The following is a 21,019-nucleotide window of genomic DNA, read 5'->3' on the forward strand; positions in this document are numbered from 1 at the left end:
CTCCCTCAGTGCTGACCTTCTGTCGTTGCAGAACTCCCTCAGTGCTGACCCTCTAACAGTGCAGCACTCCCTCAGTACTGACTCTCTGACAGTGCAGCACTCCCTCAATACTGACCCCTCTGACAGTGCAGCACTCCCAAAGTGCTGACTCTCTGACAGTGCAGCACTCCCTCAATACTGACCCCTCTGACAGTGCAGCACTTCCTCAGTAGTGACACTCTGACAGTGCAGCACTCCCTCAATACTGTCACTCTGACAGTGTGCCACTCCCTCAGTACTGACACTCTGACAGTGCGGCACTCCCTCCGTCCTGACCCTCTGACAGTGCAGCACTCCCACAGTACTGACCCTCTGACAGTTCAGCACTCCCTTAATACTGATCTTCTGACAGTGCGGCACTCCCTCAATACTGACACTCTGAAAGTGAGGCATTCCCTCAGTACTGAACAGCTGACAGTGCAGCACTCCCTTAATACTGACCTCCTGAGAGTGCAGCACACCCTCAATACTGTCACTCTGACACTGTGTCTCTCCCACAGTGCTGACTCTCTGACAGTGCAGCACTCCCTCAGTACTGACTCCCTGACAGTGCAGCACTCCCTCAATACTGACCCCTCAGACAGTGTGGCACTCCCTCAGTACTGACCCTCTGACTGTGCAGCACTCTCTCAATACTGACAATCGGACAGTGCAGAACTCCTTCAGTACAAACCTTCTGACAATGCAGCATTCCTTCTGTACTGACCCTCTGGCAGTGTGGCACTCCCAAACTACTGACCCTCTCACAGTGTAGCATTCCCTCATTACTGACCCTCTGACAGTGCAGCATTCCCTCAGTACTGAACAGCTGACAGTGCAGCATTCCAGTAATACTGATCTTCTGACAGTGCAGCACACCCTCAATACTGGCACTCTGACACTGTGTCACTCCCACAGTGCTGACTCTCTGACGATGCAGCACTCCCTCAGTGCTGACTCTCTGACAGTGCAGCACTCGCTCAGTACTGACCTTCTGACATGGCAGCATTCCCTCAGTGGTGACCCTCTGTCGTTGCAGAACTCCCTCAGTGCTGACCCTCTGACAGTGCAGCACTCCCTCAGCACTGACTCTCTGACAGTGCAGCACCCTCTCAATACTGATCCCTCTGACAGTGCAGCACTCCCTCAGTGCTGACCCTCTGACATTGCAGCACTCCCTCAGCGCTGACCCTCTGTCGTTGCAGAAATCCCTCAGTGCTGACACACTGACAGTGCAGCACTCCCTCAGTACTGACTCTATGACAGTGCACCACTCCCTCAATACTGACCCCTCTGTCAGTGCAGCACTCCCTCAGTGCTGACCCTTTGACAGTGCAGCACTCCCTCAGTACTGTCACTCTGACAGTGAGACACTCCCTCCTTACTGACCCTCTGACAGTGCAGCACTCCCTTAATACTGAGCTTCTAACAGTGCAGCACACCCTCAATACTGTCACTCTGACGGTGAGGCATTCCCTCAGTACTGAACAGCTGAGAGTGCAGCACTCCCTTAATACTGATCTCCTGACAGTGCAGCACACCCTCAATACTGTCACTCTGACACTGTGGCACGCCCACAGTGCTGACTGTCTGACAGTGCAGCACTCCCTCAGCACTGACTCTCTGACAGTGCAGCACTCCATCAGTGCTGACTCTCTGACATTGCAGCACTCCCTCAGCACTGACTCTCTGACAGTGCAGCACTCCCTCAGTACTGACCCTCTGACATTGCAGCACTCCCTCAGTGCTGACCTTCTGTCGTTGCAGAACTCCCTCAGTGCTGACCCTCTAACAGTGCAGCACTCCCTCAGTACTGACTCTCTGACAGTGCAGCACTCCCTCAATACTGACCCCTCTGACAGTGCAGCACTCCCAAAGTGCTGACTCTCTGACAGTGCAGCACTCCCTCAATACTGACCCCTCTGACAGTGCAGCACTTCCTCAGTAGTGACACTCTGACAGTGCAGCACTCCCTCAATACTGTCACTCTGACAGTGTGCAACTCCCTCAGTACTGACACACTGACAGTGCGGCACTCCCTCCGTCCTGACCCTCTGACAGTGCAGCACTCCCACAGTACTGACCCTCTGACAGTTCAGCACTCCCTTAATACTGATCTTCTGACAGTGCGGCACTCCCTCAATACTGACACTCTGAAAGTGAGGCATTCCCTCAGTACTGAACAGCTGACAGTACAGCACTCCCTTAATACTGACCTCCTGAGAGTGCAGCACACCCTCAATACTGTCACTCTGACACTGTGTCTCTCCCACAGTGCTGACTCTCTGACAGTGCAGCACTCCCTCAGTACTGACTCCCTGACAGTGCAGCACTCCCTCAATACTGACCCCTCAGACAGTGTGGCACTCCCTCAGTACTGACCCTCTGACTGTGCAGCACTCTCTCAATACTGACAATCGGACAGTGCAGAACTCCTTCAGTACAAACCTTCTGACAATGCAGCATTCCTTCTGTACTGACCCTCTGGCAGTGTGGCACTCCCAAACTACTGACCCTCTCACAGTGTAGCATTCCCTCATTACTGACCCTCTGACAGTGCAGCATTCCCTCAGTACTGAACAGCTGACAGTGCAGCATTCCAGTAATACTGATCTTCTGACAGTGCAGCACACCCTCAATACTGTCACGCTGACACTGTGGCACTCCCACAGTGCTGACTCTCTTACAGTGCAGCACTCCCTCAGTGCTGACCCTCTGACAGTGCAGCACTCGCTCAGTACTGACCCTCTGACATTCCAGCACTCGCTCAGTGCTGACCCTCTGTCGTTGCAGAACTCCCTCAGTGCTGACCCTCTGACAGTGCAGCACTCCCTCAGCATTGACTCTCTGACAGTGCAGCACCCCCTCAATACTGATCCCACTGAGAGTGCAGCACTCCCTCAGTGCTGACCCTCTGATATTGCACCACTCCCTCAGTGCTGACCCTCTGTCGTTGCAGAACTCCCTCAGTGCTGACCCACTGACAGTGCAGCACTCCCTCTGTACTGACTCTATGACAGTGCAGCACTCCCTCAATACTGACCCATCTGACAGTGCAGCACTCCCTCAGTGCTGACCCTCTGACAGTGCAGCACTCCCTCAGTGCTGACCCTCTGACAGTGCAGCCCTCCCTCAGTACTGATTCTCTGAAAGTGCAGCACTCCCTCACTACTGACCCCTCTGTCATTGCAGAACTCCCTCAGTGCTGACCCTCTGACAGTGCAGCACTCCCTCAATACTGACCCCTCTGACAGTGCAGCATTCCCTCAGTACTGAATCTCTGAAAGTGCAGCACTCCCTCAATACTGACCCCTCTGACAGTGCAGCATTCCTTCAGTACTGACACTCTGACTGTGCAGCTCTCCCTCAATACTGTCACTCTGACAGTGTGGCACTCCCTCAGTACTGACACTCTGACAGTGAGGCACTCCCTCCGTAGTGACCCTCTGACAGTGCAGCACTCCCTTAATACTGATCTTCTGACAGTGCAGCACACCCTCAATACTGTCACTCTGACACTGTGGCACTCCCACAGTGGTGACTCTCTGACAGTGCAGCACTCCATCAGTGCTGACTCTCTGACAGTGCAGCACTCCCTCAGTACTGACCCTCTGACATTGCAGCACTCCCTCAGTGCTGACCCTCTGTCGTTGCAGAACTCCCTCAGTGCTGACCCTCTAACAGTGCAGCACTCCCTCAGTACTGACTCTCTGACAGTGCAGCACTCCCTCAATACTGACCCCTCTTACAGTGCAGCACTCCCTCGATGCTGACTCTCTGACAGTGCAGCACTCCCACAGTACTGACCCTCTGACTGTGCAGCACTCCCTTAATACTGATCTTCTGACAGTGCAGCACACGCTCAATACTGTCACTCTGACACTGTGGCACTCCCACAGTGCTGACTCTCTGACAGTGCAGCACTCCCTCAGTACTGACTCTCTGACAGTGCAGCACTCCCTCAATACTGACCCCTCTGACAGTGCAGCACTCCCTCAGTACTTACACTCTGACAGTGCAGCACTCCCTCAATACTCTCACTCTGACAGTGTGGCACTCCCTCTGTACTGACACTCTGACAGTGAGGCACTCCCTCCGTCCTGACCCTCTGACAGTGCAGCACTCCCACAGTACTGACCCTCTGACAGTGCAGCACTCCCTTAATACTGATCTTCTGACAGTGCAGCACACCCTCAATACTGTCACTATGACATTGTGGCACTCCCACAGTGCTGACTCTCTGACAGTGCAGCACTCCCTCAGTACTGACTCTCTGACAGTGCAGCACTCCCTCAATACTGACCCCTCTGACAGTGCAGCACTCCCTCAGTACTGACACTCTGACAGTGCAGCACTCCCTAAATACTGTCACTCTGACAGTGTGGCAGTCGCTCAGTACTGACACTCTGACAGTGAGGCAATCCCTCCGTTCTGACGCTCTGACAGTGCAGCACTCCCACAGTACTGACCCTCTGACAGTGCAGCACACCCTCAATACTGTCACTCTGACACTGTGGCACTCGCACAGTGCTGACTCTCTGACAGTGCAGCACTCCGTCAGTGCTGACTCTCTGACAGTGCAGCACTCCCTCAGTACTGACACTCTGACAGTGCAGCACTCCCTAAATACTGTCATTCTGACAGTTTGGCAGTCCCTCAATACTGACACTCTGACAGTGCGGCACTCCCACAGCACTGACCCTCTGAGAGTGCAGCATTCCCTTCATACTGATCATCTGACATTGCAGAACACCCTCAATACTGTCACTCTGACACTGTGGCACTCCCACAGTGCTGACACTCTGACAGTGAGGCACTCCCTCCGTACTGAACCTCTGAAAGTGCAGCACTCACACAGCACTGACCCTCTGACAGTGCAGCACTCCCTCAGTACTGACCATCTGACAGTGCAGCAATCCCTCTGTACTGACACTCTGACACTGTGGCACTCTCACAGTGCTGACTCTCTGACAGTGCAGCAGTCCCTCAGTACTGACCCGCTGACAGTGTAGCACTCCCTCAGTACTGACACTCTGACACTGTGGCACTCCCTCAGGACTGACTCTCTTAACAGTGCAGCACTCCCTCAATACTGACCCCTCTGACAGTGCAGCACTCCCTCAATACTGTCACTCTGACAGCGTGGCACTCCCTCAATACTGACACTCTGACAGTGAGTCACTCCCTCCGTACTGACCCTCTGACAGTGCAGCACTCTCTCAGTACTGACACTCTGACAGTGCAGCACTCCCTCAATACTGTCATTCTGACAGTGTGGCACTCCCTCAGTACTGACACTCTGACAGTGAGGCATTCCCTCAGTACTGAACAGCTGACAGTGCAGCACTCCCTTAATACTGATCTCCTGACAGTGGAGCACACCCTCAATACTGTCACTCTCACACAGTGGCACTCACACAGTGCTGACTCTCTGACAGTGCAGCACTCCCGCAGTACTGACTCTCTGACAGTGCAGCACTCCCTCAATACTGACCCCTCTGACAGTGTGGCACTCCCTCAGTACTGACCCACTGACTGTGCAGCACTCTCTCAATACTGACAATCGGACAGTGCAGAACTCCTTCAGTACAAACCTTCTGACAATGCAGCATTCCCTCTGTACTGACCATCTGGCAGTGTGGCACTCCCAAACTACTGAACTTCTCACAGTGTAGCATTCCCTCATTACTGACCCTTTCTGACAGTGCAGCACTCCCTCAGTGCTGACCCTCTGACAGTGCAGCACTCCCTCAGTACTGACTCTCTGACAGTGCAGTACACCCGCAATACTGTCACTCTGACAATGTGGCACTCACTCAGTACTGACCCTCTGACAGTGCAGCAATCCATCTGTACTGACACTCTGACCCTGCGGCACTCTCACAGTGCTGACTCTCTGACAGTGCAGCACTCCGTCAGTACTGACCCGCTCACAGTGCAGCACTCCCTTAGTACTGACACTCTGACACTGTGGCACTCCCTCAGGACTGACTCTCTGACAGTGCAGCACTCCCTCAATACTGACCCCTCTGACAGTGCAGCACTCCCTCAGTACTGACACTCTGACAGTGCAGCATTCCTCAATACTGTCACTCTGACAGTGAGCCACTCCCTCCGTACTGACCCTCTGACAGTGCAGCAGTCTCTCAGTACTGACACTCTGACAGTGAGGCATTCCCTCAGTACTGAACAGCTGACATTGCAGCACTCCCTTAATACTGATCTTCTGACAGTGCAGCACACCCTCAAATACTGTCACTCTGACACTGTGGCACGCCCACAGTGCTGACTGTCTGACAGTGCAGCACTCCCTCAGTACTGACTCTCTGACAGTGCAGCACTCCCTCAATACTGACCCCACTGCCAGTGCAGCACACCCTCAGTACTGACACTCTGACAGTGCAGCACTCCCTCAATACTGTCAACCTGACAGTGTGGCACTCCCTCAGTACTGACACTCGGTCGTTGCAGAACAGCCTCAGTGCTGACCCTCTGACAGTGCAGCACTCCCTCAGTGCTGACCCTCTGACATTGCAGCACTCCCTCAGTGCTGACCCTCTGACATTGCAGCACTCCCTCAGTACTGACTCTCTGACATTGCAGTACTCCCTCAATACTGACCACTCTGTCATTGCAGAACTCCCTCAGTGCTGACCCTCTGACAGTCCAGCACTCCTTCAGTACTGACACTCTGACAGTGCAGCACTCCCTCAATACTGTCACTCTGACAGTGTGGCACTCCCTCAGTACTGACACACTGACAGTGAGGCACTCCCTCTGTACTGACCCTCAGACAGTGCAGCACTCCCTCAATACTGTCATTCTGACACTTTGGCACTCCCACAGTGCTGACTCTCTGACAGTGCAGCACTCCGTCAGTGCTGACTCTCTGACAGTGCAGCACTCCCTCAGTACTGACACTCTGACAGTGCAGCACTCCCTAAATACTGTCATTCTGACAGTTTGGCAGTCCCTCAATACTGACACTCTGACAGTGCGGCACTCCCACAGCACTGACCCTCTGAGAGTGCAGCATTCCCTTCATACTGATCATCTGACATTGCAGAACACCCTCAATACTGTCACTCTGACACTGTGGCACTCCCACAGTGCTGACACTCTGACAGTGAGGCACTCCCTCCGTACTGAACCTCTGAAAGTGCAGCACTCACACAGCACTGACCCTCTGACAGTGCAGCACTCCCTCAGTACTGACCATCTGACAGTGCAGCAATCCCTCTGTACTGACACTCTGACACTGTGGCACTCTCACAGTGCTGACTCTCTGACAGTGCAGCAGTCCCTCAGTACTGACCCGCTGACAGTGTAGCACTCCCTCAGTACTGACACTCTGACACTGTGGCACTCCCTCAGGACTGACTCTCTTAACAGTGCAGCACTCCCTCAATACTGACCCCTCTGACAGTGCAGCACTCCCTCAATACTGTCACTCTGACAGCGTGGCACTCCCTCAATACTGACACTCTGACAGTGAGTCACTCCCTCCGTACTGACCCTCTGACAGTGCAGCACTCTCTCAGTACTGACACTCTGACAGTGCAGCACTCCCTCAATACTGTCATTCTGACAGTGTGGCACTCCCTCAGTACTGACACTCTGACAGTGAGGCATTCCCTCAGTACTGAACAGCTGACAGTGCAGCACTCCCTTAATACTGATCTCCTGACAGTGGAGCACACCCTCAATACTGTCACTCTCACACAGTGGCACTCACACAGTGCTGACTCTCTGACAGTGCAGCACTCCCGCAGTACTGACTCTCTGACAGTGCAGCACTCCCTCAATACTGACCCCTCTGACAGTGTGGCACTCCCTCAGTACTGACCCACTGACTGTGCAGCACTCTCTCAATACTGACAATCGGACAGTGCAGAACTCCTTCAGTACAAACCTTCTGACAATGCAGCATTCCCTCTGTACTGACCATCTGGCAGTGTGGCACTCCCAAACTACTGAACTTCTCACAGTGTAGCATTCCCTCATTACTGACCCTTTCTGACAGTGCAGCACTCCCTCAGTGCTGACCCTCTGACAGTGCAGCACTCCCTCAGTACTGACTCTCTGACAGTGCAGTACACCCGCAATACTGTCACTCTGACAATGTGGCACTCACTCAGTACTGACCCTCTGACAGTGCAGCAATCTATCTGTACTGACACTCTGACCCTGCGGCACTCTCACAGTGCTGACTCTCTGACAGTGCAGCACTCCGTCAGTACTGACCCGCTCACAGTGCAGCACTCCCTTAGTACTGACACTCTGACACTGTGGCACTCCCTCAGGACTGACTCTCTGACAGTGCAGCACTCCCTCAATACTGACCCCTCTGACAGTGCAGCACTCCCTCAGTACTGACACTCTGACAGTGCAGCATTCCTCAATACTGTCACTCTGACAGTGAGCCACTCCCTCCGTACTGACCCTCTGACAGTGCAGCAGTCTCTCAGTACTGACACTCTGACAGTGAGGCATTCCCTCAGTACTGAACAGCTGACATTGCAGCAGTCCCTTAATACTGATCTTCTGACAGTGCAGCACACCCTCAAATACTGTCACTCTGACACTGTGGCACGCCCACAGTGCTGACTGTCTGACAGTGCAGCACTCCCTCAGTACTGACTCTCTGACAGTGCAGCACTCCCTCAATACTGACCCCACTGCCAGTGCAGCACACCCTCAGTACTGACACTCTGACAGTGCAGCACTCCCTCAATACTGTCAACCTGACAGTGTGGCACTCCCTCAGTACTGACACTCGGTCGTTGCAGAACAGCCTCAGTGCTGACCCTCTGACAGTGCAGCACTCCCTCAGTGCTGACCCTCTGACATTGCAGCACTCCCTCAGTGCTGACCCTCTGACATTGCAGCACTCCCTCAGTACTGACTCTCTGACATTGCAGTACTCCCTCAATACTGACCACTCTGTCATTGCAGAACTCCCTCAGTGCTGACCCTCTGACAGTCCAGCACTCCTTCAGTACTGACACTCTGACAGTGCAGCACTCCCTCAATACTGTCACTCTGACAGTGTGGCACTCCCTCAGTACTGACACACTGACAGTGAGGCACTCCCTCTGTACTGACCCTCAGACAGTGCAGCACTCCCTCAATACTGTCATTCTGACACTTTGGCACTCCCACAGTGCTGACTCTCTGACAGTGCAGCACTCCATCAGTGCTGACTCTCTGACAGTGCAGCACTCCCTCAGTACTGACCCTCTGCCATTGTAGCACTCCCTCAGTGCTGACCCTATGTCGTTGCAGAACTCCCTCAGTGCTGACCCTCTGACAGTGCAGCACTCCCTCCGTACTGACCCTCTGACAGTGCAGCACTCCCACAGTACTGACCCTCTGACAGTGCAGCATTCGCTTCATACTGATCTTCTGACAGTGCAGCACACCCTCAATACTGGCACTCTCACACTGTGGCACTCCCACAGTGCTGACTCTCTGACAGTGCAGCACTCCCTCAGTACTGACTCTCTGACAGTGCAGCACTCCCTCAATACTGACCCCTCTGATAGTGCAGCACTCCCTCAGTACTGACCCTCTGACAGTGCAGCACTCCCTAAATACTGTCATTCTGACAGTGTGGCAGTCCCTCAGTACTGACACTCTGACAGTGAGGTACTCCCTCCGTTCTGACGCTCTGACAGTGCAGCACTCCCACAGTACTGACCCTCTGACAGTGCAGCACTCCCTAAATACTGTCACTCTGACAGTGCAGCACACCCTCAATACTGTCACTCTGACACTGTGGCACTCCCACAGTGCTGACTCTCTGACAGTGCAGCACTCCCTCAGTACTGACTCTCTGACAGTGCAGCACTCCCTCAATACTGACCCCTCTGACAGTGCAGCACTCCCTCAGTACTGACCCGCTGACAGTGTAGCACTCCCTCAGTACTGACACTCTGACAGTGAGTCACTCTCTCCGTACTGACCCTCTGACAGTGCAGCACTCTCTCAGTACTGACACTCTGACAGTGCAGCACTCCCTCAATGCTGTCATTCTGACAGTGTGGCACTCCCTCAGTACTGACACTCTGACAGTGAGGCATTCCCTCAGTACTGAACAGCTGACAGTGCAGCACTCCCTTAATACTGATCTCCTGAGAGTGCAGCACTCCCTCAATACTGACCCCTCTGACAGTGCAGCACTCCCTCAGTACTGACACTCTGACAGTGCAGCACTCCCTAAATACTGTCATTCTGACAGTGTGGCAGTCCCTCAGTACAGACACTCTGACAGTGAGGCACTCCCTCCGTTCTGACGCTCTGACAGTGCGGCACTCCCACAGTGCTGACTCTCTGACAGTGCAGCACTCCGTCAGTGCTGACTCTCTGACAGTGCAGCACTCCCTCAGTACTGACACTCTGACAGTGCAGCATTCCGTAAATACTGTCATTCTGACAGTTTGGCAGTCCCTCACTACTGACACTCTGACAGTGCGGCACTCCCACAGCACTGACCCTCTGAGAGTGCAGCATTCCATTCATACTGATAATCTGACATTGCAGAACACCCTCAATACTGTCACTCTGACACTGTGGCACTCCCTCATTACTGACCCTTTCTGACAGTGCAGCACTCCCTCAGTGCTGACCCTCTGACAGTGCAGCACTCCGTCAGTACTGACTCTCTGACAGTGCAGTACACCCGAAATTCTGACCCCTCTGACAGTGCAGCACCCCCTCAGTACTGACCATCTGACATTGCAGCAATCCCTCTGTACTGACACTCTGACACTGTGGCACTCTCACAGTGCTGACTCTCTGATTGTGCAGCAGTCACTCAGTACTGACCCGCTGACAGTGTAGCACTCCCTCAGTACTGACACTCTGACAGTGAGTCACTCTCTCCGTACTGACCCTCTGACAGTGCAGCACTCTCTCAGTACTGACACTCTGACAGTGCAGCACTCCCTCAATGCTGTCATTCTGACAGTGTGGCACTCCCTCAGTACTGACACTCTGACAGTGAGGCATTCCCTCAGTACTGAACAGCTGACAGTGCAGCACTCCCTTAATACTGATCTCCTGACAGTGCAGCACACCCTCAATACTGTCACTCTGACACAGTGGCACTCACACAGTGCTGACTCTCTGACAGTGCAGCACTCCCTCAGTACTGACTCTCTGACAGTGCAGCACTCCCTCAATACTGACCCCTCTGACAGTGTGGCACTCCCTCAGTACTGACCCTCTTAATGTGCAGCACTCTCTCAATACTGACAATCGGACAGTGCAGAACTCCTTCAGTACAAAACTTCTGACAATGCAGCATTCCCTCTCTACTGACCATCTGGCAGTGTGGCACTCCCAAACTACTGACCCTCTCACAGTGTAGCATTCCCTCTTTACTGACCCTTTCTGACAGTGCAGCGCTCCCTCTGTGCTGACCCTCTGACAGTGCAGCACTCCGTCAGTACTGACTCTCTGACAGTGCAGGACACCGCAATACTGTCACTCTGACAATGTGGCACTCACTCAGTACTGACACTCTGACAGTGAGGCACTCCCTCCATACTGACCGTCCGAAAGTGAAGCACTCCCTCAGTACTGACCCTCTGACAGTGCAACAATCCATCTGTACTGACACTCTGACACTGCGGCACTCTCACAGTGCTGACTCTCTGACAGTGCTGCACTCCGTCAGTACTGACCCGCTCACAGTGCAGCACTCCCTTAGTACTGACACTCTGACACTGTGGCACTCCCTCAGGACTGACTCTCTGACATTGCAGCACTCCCTCAATACTGACCCCTCTGACAGTGCAGCACTCCCTCAGTAGTGACACTCTGACAGTGCAGCACTCCCTCAATACTGTCACTCTGACAGTGAGTCACTCCCTCCGTACTGACCCTATGACAGTGCATCAGTCTCTCAGTACTGATACTCTGACAGTGTGGCACTCCCTCAGTACTGACACTCTGACAGTGAGGCACTCCATCCATCCTGACCGTCCGAAAGTGCAGCACTCCCTCAGTACTGACCCTCTGACAGTGCAGCAATCCATCTGTACTGACACTCTGACACTGCGGCACTCTCACAGTGCTAACTCTCTGACAGTGCAGCACTCCGTCAGTACTGACCCGCTCACAGTGCAGCACTCCCTTAGTACTGACACTCTGACACTGTGGCACTCCCTCAGGACTGACTCTCTGACAGTGCAGCACTCCCTCAATACTGACCGCTCTGACAGTGCAGCACTCCCTCAGTAGTGACACTCTGACAGTGCAGCAGTCCCTCGGTACTGACACTCTGACAGTGAGGCATTCACTCAGTACTGAACAGCTGACATTGCAGCAGTCCCTTAATACTGATCTTCTGACAGTGCAGCACACACTCAATACTGTCACTCTGACACTGTGACACGCCCACAGTGCTGACTGTCTGACAGTGCAGAACACCCTCAGTACTGACACTCTGACAGTGCAGCACTCCCTCAATAGTGTCACTCTGACAGTGTGGCACTCCCTCAGTACTGACACTCCCTCGTTGCAGAACTCCCTCAGTGCTGACCCTCTGACAGTGCAGCACTCCCTCAATACTGACCCCTCTGACAGTGCAGCACTCCCTCAGTGCTGAACCTCTGACATTGCAGCACTCCCTCAGTGCTGACCCTCTGACATTGCAGCACTCCCTCAGTACTGACTCTCTGACAGTGCAGCACTCCCTCAATACTGACCCCTCTAACAGTGCAGCACTCCCTCAGTGCTGACCCTCTGACAGTGCACCCCTCCCTCAGTAGTGACTCTCTGACAGTGCACTACTCCCTCAATACTGACCCCTCTGTCATTGCTGAACTCCCTCAGTGCTGACCCTCTGACAGTGCAGCACTCCCTCAGTAGTGACTCTCTGAAAGTCCAGCACTCCCTCAATACTGACCCCTCTGACAATCCAGCACTCCTTCAGTACTGACAGTCTGACAGTGCAGCACTCCCTCAATACTGTCACTCTGACAGTGTGGCACTGCCTCAATACTGACACTCTGACAGTGAGTCACTCCCTCCGTACTGACCCTCTGACAGTGCAGCACTCTCTCAGTACTGACAATCTGACAGTGCAGCACTCCCTCTGTACTGACCCTCTGACAGTGCAGCACTCTCACAGTACTGATACTCTGACAGTGCAGAACTCCTTCAGTACTAACCTTCGGACAATCTAGCACTCACTCTGTACTGACCCTCTGACAGTGTGGCATTCCCAAAGAACTGACACCCTCACAGTGTAGCATTGACTCATTACTGACCCTCTGAGAGTGCAGCATTCCCTCGTTACTGAACGACTGGCAGTGTTGCACTCCCACAGTACTGACTCTCTGAGAGTGCAGCACTCCCTCAACACTGACCCCTCTGTCATTGCAGAACTCCCTCAGTGCTGACCCTCTGACCGTGCAGCACTCCCTCAGTACTGACTCTCTGACAGTGCAGCACTCCCTCAATACTGACCCCTCTGACAGTGTTCACTCCCTCAGTACTGACACTTTCACAGTCAGGCACTCCCTCCGTACTGACTCTCTGACAGTGCAGCACTCCCTCAATACTGACCCCTCTGACAGTGCAGCACTCCCTCAATGCTGACCCTCTGACAGTGCACCCCTCCCTCAGTAGTGACTCTCTGACAGTGCACTACTCCCTCAATACTGACCCCTCTGTCATTGCTGAACTCCCTCAGTGCTGACCCTCTGACAGTGCAGCACTCCCTCAGTAGTGACTCTCTGAAAGTGCAGCACTCCCTCAATACTGACCCCTCTGACAGTCCAGCACTCCTTCAGTACTGACAGTCTGACAGTGCAGCACTCCCTCAATACTGTCACTCTGACAGTGTGGCACTGCCTCAATACTGACACTCTGACAGTGAGTCACTCCCTCCGTACTGACCCTCTGACAGTGCAGCACTCTCTCAGTACTGACAATCTGACAGTGCAGCACTCCCTCTGTACTGACCCTCTGACAGTGCAGCACTCTCACAGTACTGATACTCTGACAGTGCAGAACTCCTTCAGTACTAACCTTCGGACAATCTAGCACTCACTCTGTACTGACCCTCTGACAGTGTGGCATTCCCAAAGAACTGACACCCTCACAGTGTAGCATTGACTCATTACTGACCCTCTGAGAGTGCAGCATTCCCTCGTTACTGAACGACTGGCAGTGTTGCACTCCCACAGTACTGACTCTCTGACAGTGCAGCACTCCCTCAACACTGACCCCTCTGTCATTGCAGAACTCCCTCAGTGCTGACCTTCTGACCGTGCAGCACTCCCTCAGTACTGACTCTCTGACAGTGCAGCACTCCCTCAATACTGACCCCTCTGACAGTGTTCACTCCCTCAGTACTGACACTTTCACAGTCAGGCACTCCCTCCGTACTGAACCTCTGACAGTGCAGCACTCCCTCAGTACTGACCCTCTGACAGTGCAGCACTCCCACAGTACTGACCCTCTGACACTGCAGACCTCCCACAGTTCTGTCTCTCTGACAGTGCAGCACTCCCTCAATACTGACCCCTCTGTCATTGCAGAACTCCCTCAGTGCTGACTCTCTGACAGTGCAGCACTCCCTCAGTACTGACTCTCTGACAGTGCAGCACTCCCTCAATACTGTCACTCTGACTGTGTGGCACTCCCTCAGTACTGACACTCTGACAGTGAGGCACTCCCTCCGTACTGATCCTCTGACAGTGCAGCACTCCCACAGTACTGACCCTCTGACAGTGCAGCACTCGCTCAGTACTGACCACCTGACAGTGCAGCAAACCCTCAGTACTGACACTCTGACACTGTGGCACTCTCACAGTGCTGACTGTCTGACAGTGCAGCACTCCCTCAGTACTGACCCGCTGACAGTGCAGCTCTCCCTCAGTACTGACACTCTGACACAGTGGCACTCCCTCAGTACTGACTCTCTGACAGTGCAGCACTCCCTCAGTAGTGACACTCTGACAGTGCAGCCCTCCCTCAATACTGTCACTCTGACAGTGTGGCACTGCCTCAATACTGACACTCTGACAGTGAGTCACTCCCTCCGTACTGACCCTCTGACAGTGCAGCACTCTCTCAGTACTGACAATCTGACAGTGCAGCACTCCCTCTGTACTGACCCTCTGACAGTGCAGCACTCTCACAGTACTGATACTCTGACAGTGCAGAACTCCTTCAGTACTAACCTTCGGTCAATCTAGCACTCACTCTGTACTGACCCTCTGACAGTGTGGCATTCCCAAAGAACTGACACCCTCACAGTGTAGCATTGACTCATTACTGACCCTCTGACAGTGCAGCATTCCCTCGTTACTGAACGACTGGCAGTGTTGCACTCCCACAGTACTGACTCTCTGAAAGTGCAGCACTCTCTCAACACTGACCCCTCTGTCATTGCAGAACTCCCTCAGTGCTGACCCTCTGACAGTGCAGCACTCCATCAGTACTGACTCTCTGACAGTGCAGCACTCCCTCAATACTGACCCCTCTGACAGTGTGGCACTCCCTCAGTACTGACACTTTGACAGTCAGGCACTCCCTCCGTACTGACCCTCTGACAGTGCAGCACTCCCACAGTACTGACCCTCTGACAGTGCAGCACTCGCTCAGTACTGACCACCTGACAGTGCAGCAAACCCTCAGTACTGACACTCTGACACTGTGGCACTCTCACAGTGCTGACTGTCTGACAGTGCAGCACTCCCTCAGTACTGACCCGCTGACAGTGCAGCTCTCCCTCAGTACTGACACTCTGACACAGTGGCACTCCCTCAGTACTGACTCTCTGACAGTGCAGCACTCCCTCAGTAGTGACACTCTGACAGTGCAGCCCTCCCTCAATACTGTCACTCTGACAGTGTGGCACTGCCTCAATACTGACACTCTGACAGTGAGTCACTCCCTCCGTACTGACCCTCTGACAGTGCAGCACTCTCTCAGTACTGACAATCTGACAGTGCAGCACTCCCTCTGTACTGACCCTCTGACAGTGCAGCACTCTCACAGTACTGATACTCTGACAGTGCAGAACTCCTTCAGTACTAACCTTCGGTCAATCTAGCACTCACTCTGTACTGACCCTCTGACAGTGTGGCATTCCCAAAGAACTGACACCCTCACAGTGTAGCATTGACTCATTACTGACCCTCTGAGAGTGCAGCATTCCCTCGTTACTGAACGACTGGCAGTGTTGCACTCCCACAGTACTGACTCTCTGAAAGTGCAGCACTCCCTCAACACTGACCCCTCTGTCATTGCAGAACTCCCTCAGTGCTGACCCTCTGACAGTGCAGCACTCCATCAGTACTGACTCTCTGACAGTGCAGCACTCCCTCAATACTGACCCCTCTGACAGTGTGGCACTCCCTCAGTACTGACACTTTGACAGTCAGGCACTCCCTCCGTACTGACCCTCTGACAGTGCAGCACTCCCACAGTACTGACCCTCTGACAGTGCAGCACTCCCTCAGTACTGACCATCTGACAGTGCAGCAAACCCTCAGTACTGACACTCTGACACTGTGACACTCTCACAGTGCTGACTCTCTGACAAGTGCAGCACTCCCTCAATACTGACCCCTCTGACAGTGCAGCACTCCCTCAGTGCTGACCCTCTGACAGTGCACCCCTCCCTCAGTACTGACTCTCTGACAGTGCAGTACTCCCTCAATACTGACCCCTCTGTCATTGCTGAACTCACTCAGTGCTGACCCTCTGACAGTGCAGCACTCCCTCAGTAGTGACTCTCTGACAGTGCAGCACTCCCTCAATACTGACCCCTCTGACAGTCCAGCACTCCTTCAGTACTGACAGTCTGACAGTGCAGCACTCCCTCAATACTGTCACTCTGACAGTGTGGCACTGCCTCAATACTGACACTCTGACAGTGAGTCACTCCCTCCGTACTGACCCTCTGACAGTGCAGCACTCTCTCAGTACTGACCATCTGACAGTGCAGCACTCCCTCTGTACTGACCCTCTGACAGTGCAGCACTCTCACAGTACTGATACTCTGACAGTGCAGAACTCCTTCAGTACTAACCTTCGGACAATCTAGCACTCACTCTGTACTGACCCTCTGACAGTGTGGCATTCCCAAAGAACTGACACCCTCACAGTGTAGCACTGACACATTACTGACCCTCTGACAGTGCAGCATTCCCTCGTTACTGAACGACTGGCAGTGTTGCACTCCCACAGTACTGACTCTCTGACAGTGTAGCACTCCCTCAACACTGACCCCTCTGTCATTGCAGAACTCCCTCAGTGCTGACCCTCTGACAGTGCAGCACCTCCTCAGTACTGACTCTCAGACAGTGCAGCACACCCTCAATACTGACCCCTCTGACAGTGTGGCACTCCCTCAGTACTGACACTTTGACAGTCAGGCACTCCCTCCGTACTGACCCTCTGACAGTGCAGCACTCCCACAGTACTGACCCTCTGACAGTGCAGCACTCCCTCAGTACTGACCCTCTGACAGTGCAGCAATCCATCTGTACTGACACTCTGACACTGCGGCACTCTCACAGTGCTGACTCTCTGACAGTGCAGCACTCCGTCAGTACTGACCCGCTCACAGTGCAGCACTCCCTTAGTACTGACACTCTGACACTGTGGCCCTCCCTCAGGACTGACTCTCTGACAGTGCAGCACTCCCTCAATACTGACCCCTCTGACAGTGCAGCACTCCCTCAGTAGTGACACTCTGACAGTGTAGCACTCCCTCAACACTGACCCCTCTGTCATTGCAGAACTCCCTCAGTGCTGACCCTCTGACAGTGCAGCACTCCCTCAGGACTGACTCTCTGACAGTGCAGCACTCCCTCAATACTGACCCCTCTGACAGTGCAGCACTCCCTCAGTAGTGACACCGACAGTGCAGCACTCCCTCAATACTGTCACTCTGACAGTGAGTCACTCCCTCCGTACTGACCCTATGACAGTGCAGCAGTCTCTCAGTACTGACACTCTGACAGTGTGGCACTCCCTCAGTCCTGACACTCTGTCAGTGAGGCACTCCCTCCATACTGACCGTCCGAAAGTGCAGCACTCCCTCAGTACTGACCCTCTGACAGTGCAGCAATCCATCTGTACTGACACTCTGACACTGCGGCACTCTCACAGTGCTGACTCTCTGACAGTGCAGCACTCCGTCAGTACTGACCTGCTCACAGTGCAGCACTCCCTTAGTACTGACACTCTGACACTGTGGCACTCCCTCAGGACTGACTCTCTGACAGTGCAGCACTCCCTCAATACTGACCCCTCTGACAGTGCAGCACTCCCTCAGTAGTGACACTCTGACAGTGCAGCACTCCCTCAATACTGTCACTCTGACAGTGAGTCACTCCCTCCGGACTGACCCTATGACAGTGCAGCAGTCTCTCAGTACTGACACTCTGACAGTGTGGCACTCCCTCAGTACTGACACTCTGACAGTGAGGCATTCCCTCAGTACTGAACAGCTGACATTGCAGCAGTCCCTGAATACTGATCTTCTGACAGTGCAGCACACACTCAATACTGTCACTCTGACACTGTGGCACGCCCAGAGTGCTGACTGTCTGACAGTGCAGCACTCCCTCAGTACTGACTCTCTGACAGTGCAGCACTCCCTCAATACTGACCCCACCTCCAGTGCAGCACTCCCTCAGTACTGACACTCCGTCGTTGCAGAACTCCCTCAGTGCTGACCCTCTGACAGTTCAGCACTCCCTCAATACTGACCCCTCTGACAGTGCAGCACTCCCTCAGTGCTGACCCTCTGACATTGCAGCACTCCCTCAGTGCTGACCCTCTGACATTGCAGCACTCCCTCAGTAGTGACACTGACAGTGCAGCTCTCCCTCAATACTGTCACTCTGACAGTGAGTCACTCCCTCCGTACTGACCCTATGAGAGTGCAGCAGTCTCTCAGTACTGACACTCTGACAGTGTGGCACTCCCTCAGTACTGACACTCTGACAGTGAGGCTCTCCCTCCATACTGACGGTCCGAAAGTGCAGCACTCCCTCAGTACTGACCCTCTGACAGTGCAGCAATCCATCTGTAATGACACTCTGACACTGCGGCACTCTCACAGTGCTGACTCTCTGACAGTGCAGCACTCCGTCAGTACTGACCCGCTCACAGTGCAGCACTCCCTTAGTACTGACACTCTGACACTGTGGCACTCACTCAGGACTGACTTTCTGACAGTGCAGCACTCCCTCAATACTGACCCCTCTGACAGTGCAGCACTCCCTCAGTAGTGACACTCTGACAGTGCAGCATTCCCTCAATACTGTCACTCTGACAGTGAGTCACTCCCTCCGTACTGACCCTATGACAGTGCAGCAGTCTCTCAGTACTGACACTCTGACAGTGCAGCACTCCCTCAGTGCTGACCCTCTGACATTGCAGCACTCCCTCAGTGCTGACCTTCTGACATTGCAGCACTCCCTCAGTACTGACTCTCTGAGAGTGCAGCACTCCCTCAATACTGACCCCTCTGTCATTGCTGAACTCCCTCAGTGCTGACCCTCTGACAGTGCAGCTCTCCCTCAGTAGTGACTCTCTGACAGTGCAGCACTCCCTCAATACTGACCCCTCTGACAGTCCAGCACTCCTTCAGTACTGACAGTCTGACAGTGCAGCACTCCCTCAATACTGTCACTCTGACAGTGTGGCACTCCCTCAGTACTGACACACTGACAGTGAGTCACACCCTCCGTACTGACCCTCAGACAGTGCAGCACTCCCTCAATACTGTCATTCTGACACTTTGGCACTCCCACAGTGCTGACTCTCTGACAGTGCAGCACTCCATCAGTGCTGACTCTCTGACAGTGCAGCACTCCCTCAGTACTGACCCTCTGACATTGTAGCACTCCCTCAGTGCTGACCCTATGTCGTTGCAGAACTCCCTCAGTGCTGACCCTCTGACAGTGCAGCATTCCCTCAGTACTGACTTTCTGACAGTGCAGTACTCCCTCAATACTGACCCCTCTGACAGTGCAGCACTCCCTCAGTGCTGACTCTCTGACATTGCAGCACTCCCTCAGTGCTGACCTTCTGACATTGCAGCACTCCCTCAGTACTGACTCTCTGAGAGTGCAGCACTCCCTCAATAATGACCCCTCTGTCATTGCAGAACTCCCTCAGTGCTGACCCTCTGACAGTGCAGCTCTCCCTCAGTAGTGACTCTCTGACAGTGCAGCACTCCCTCAATACTGACCCCTCTGACAGTCCAGCACTCCTTCAGTACTGACAGTCTGACAGTGCAGCACTCCCTCAATACTGTCACTCTGACAGTGTGGCACTCCCTCAGTACTGACACACTGACAGTGAGGCACACCCTCCGTACTGACCTTCAGACAGTGCAGCACTCCCTCAATACTGTCATTCTGACACTTTGGCACTCCCACAGTGCTGACTCTCTGACAGTGCAGCACTCCATCAGTGCTGACTCTCTGACAGTGCAGCACTCCCTCAGTACTGACCCTCTGACATTGTAGCACTCCCTCAGTGCTGACCCTAGGTCGTTGCAGAACTCCCTCAGTGCTGACCCTCTGACAGTGCAGCATTCCCTCAGTACTGACTTTCTGACAGTGCAGTACTCCCTCAATACTGACCCCTCTGACAGTGCAGCACTCCCTCAGTGCTGACCCTCTGACAGTGCAGACCTCCCACAGTACTGTCTCTTTGACAGTGCAGCACTCCCTCAATACTGACCCCTCTGTCATTGCAGAACTCCCTCAGTGCTGACTCTCTGACAGTGCAGCACTCCCTCAGTACTGACTCTCTGACAGTGCAGCACTCCCTCAATACTGTCACTCTGACAGTGTGGCACTCCCTCAGTACTGACACTCTGACAGTGAGGCACTCCCTCCGTACTGATCCTCTGACAGTGCAGCACTCCCACAGTACTGACCATCTGACAGTGCAGCAAACCCTCAGTACTGACACTCTGACACTGTGGCACTCTCACAGTGCTGACTCTCTGACA

Source organism: Chiloscyllium punctatum, chromosome 17, assembly GCF_047496795.1.
Source record: "Chiloscyllium punctatum isolate Juve2018m chromosome 17, sChiPun1.3, whole genome shotgun sequence".
Lineage (NCBI taxonomy): Eukaryota > Metazoa > Chordata > Chondrichthyes > Orectolobiformes > Hemiscylliidae > Chiloscyllium > Chiloscyllium punctatum.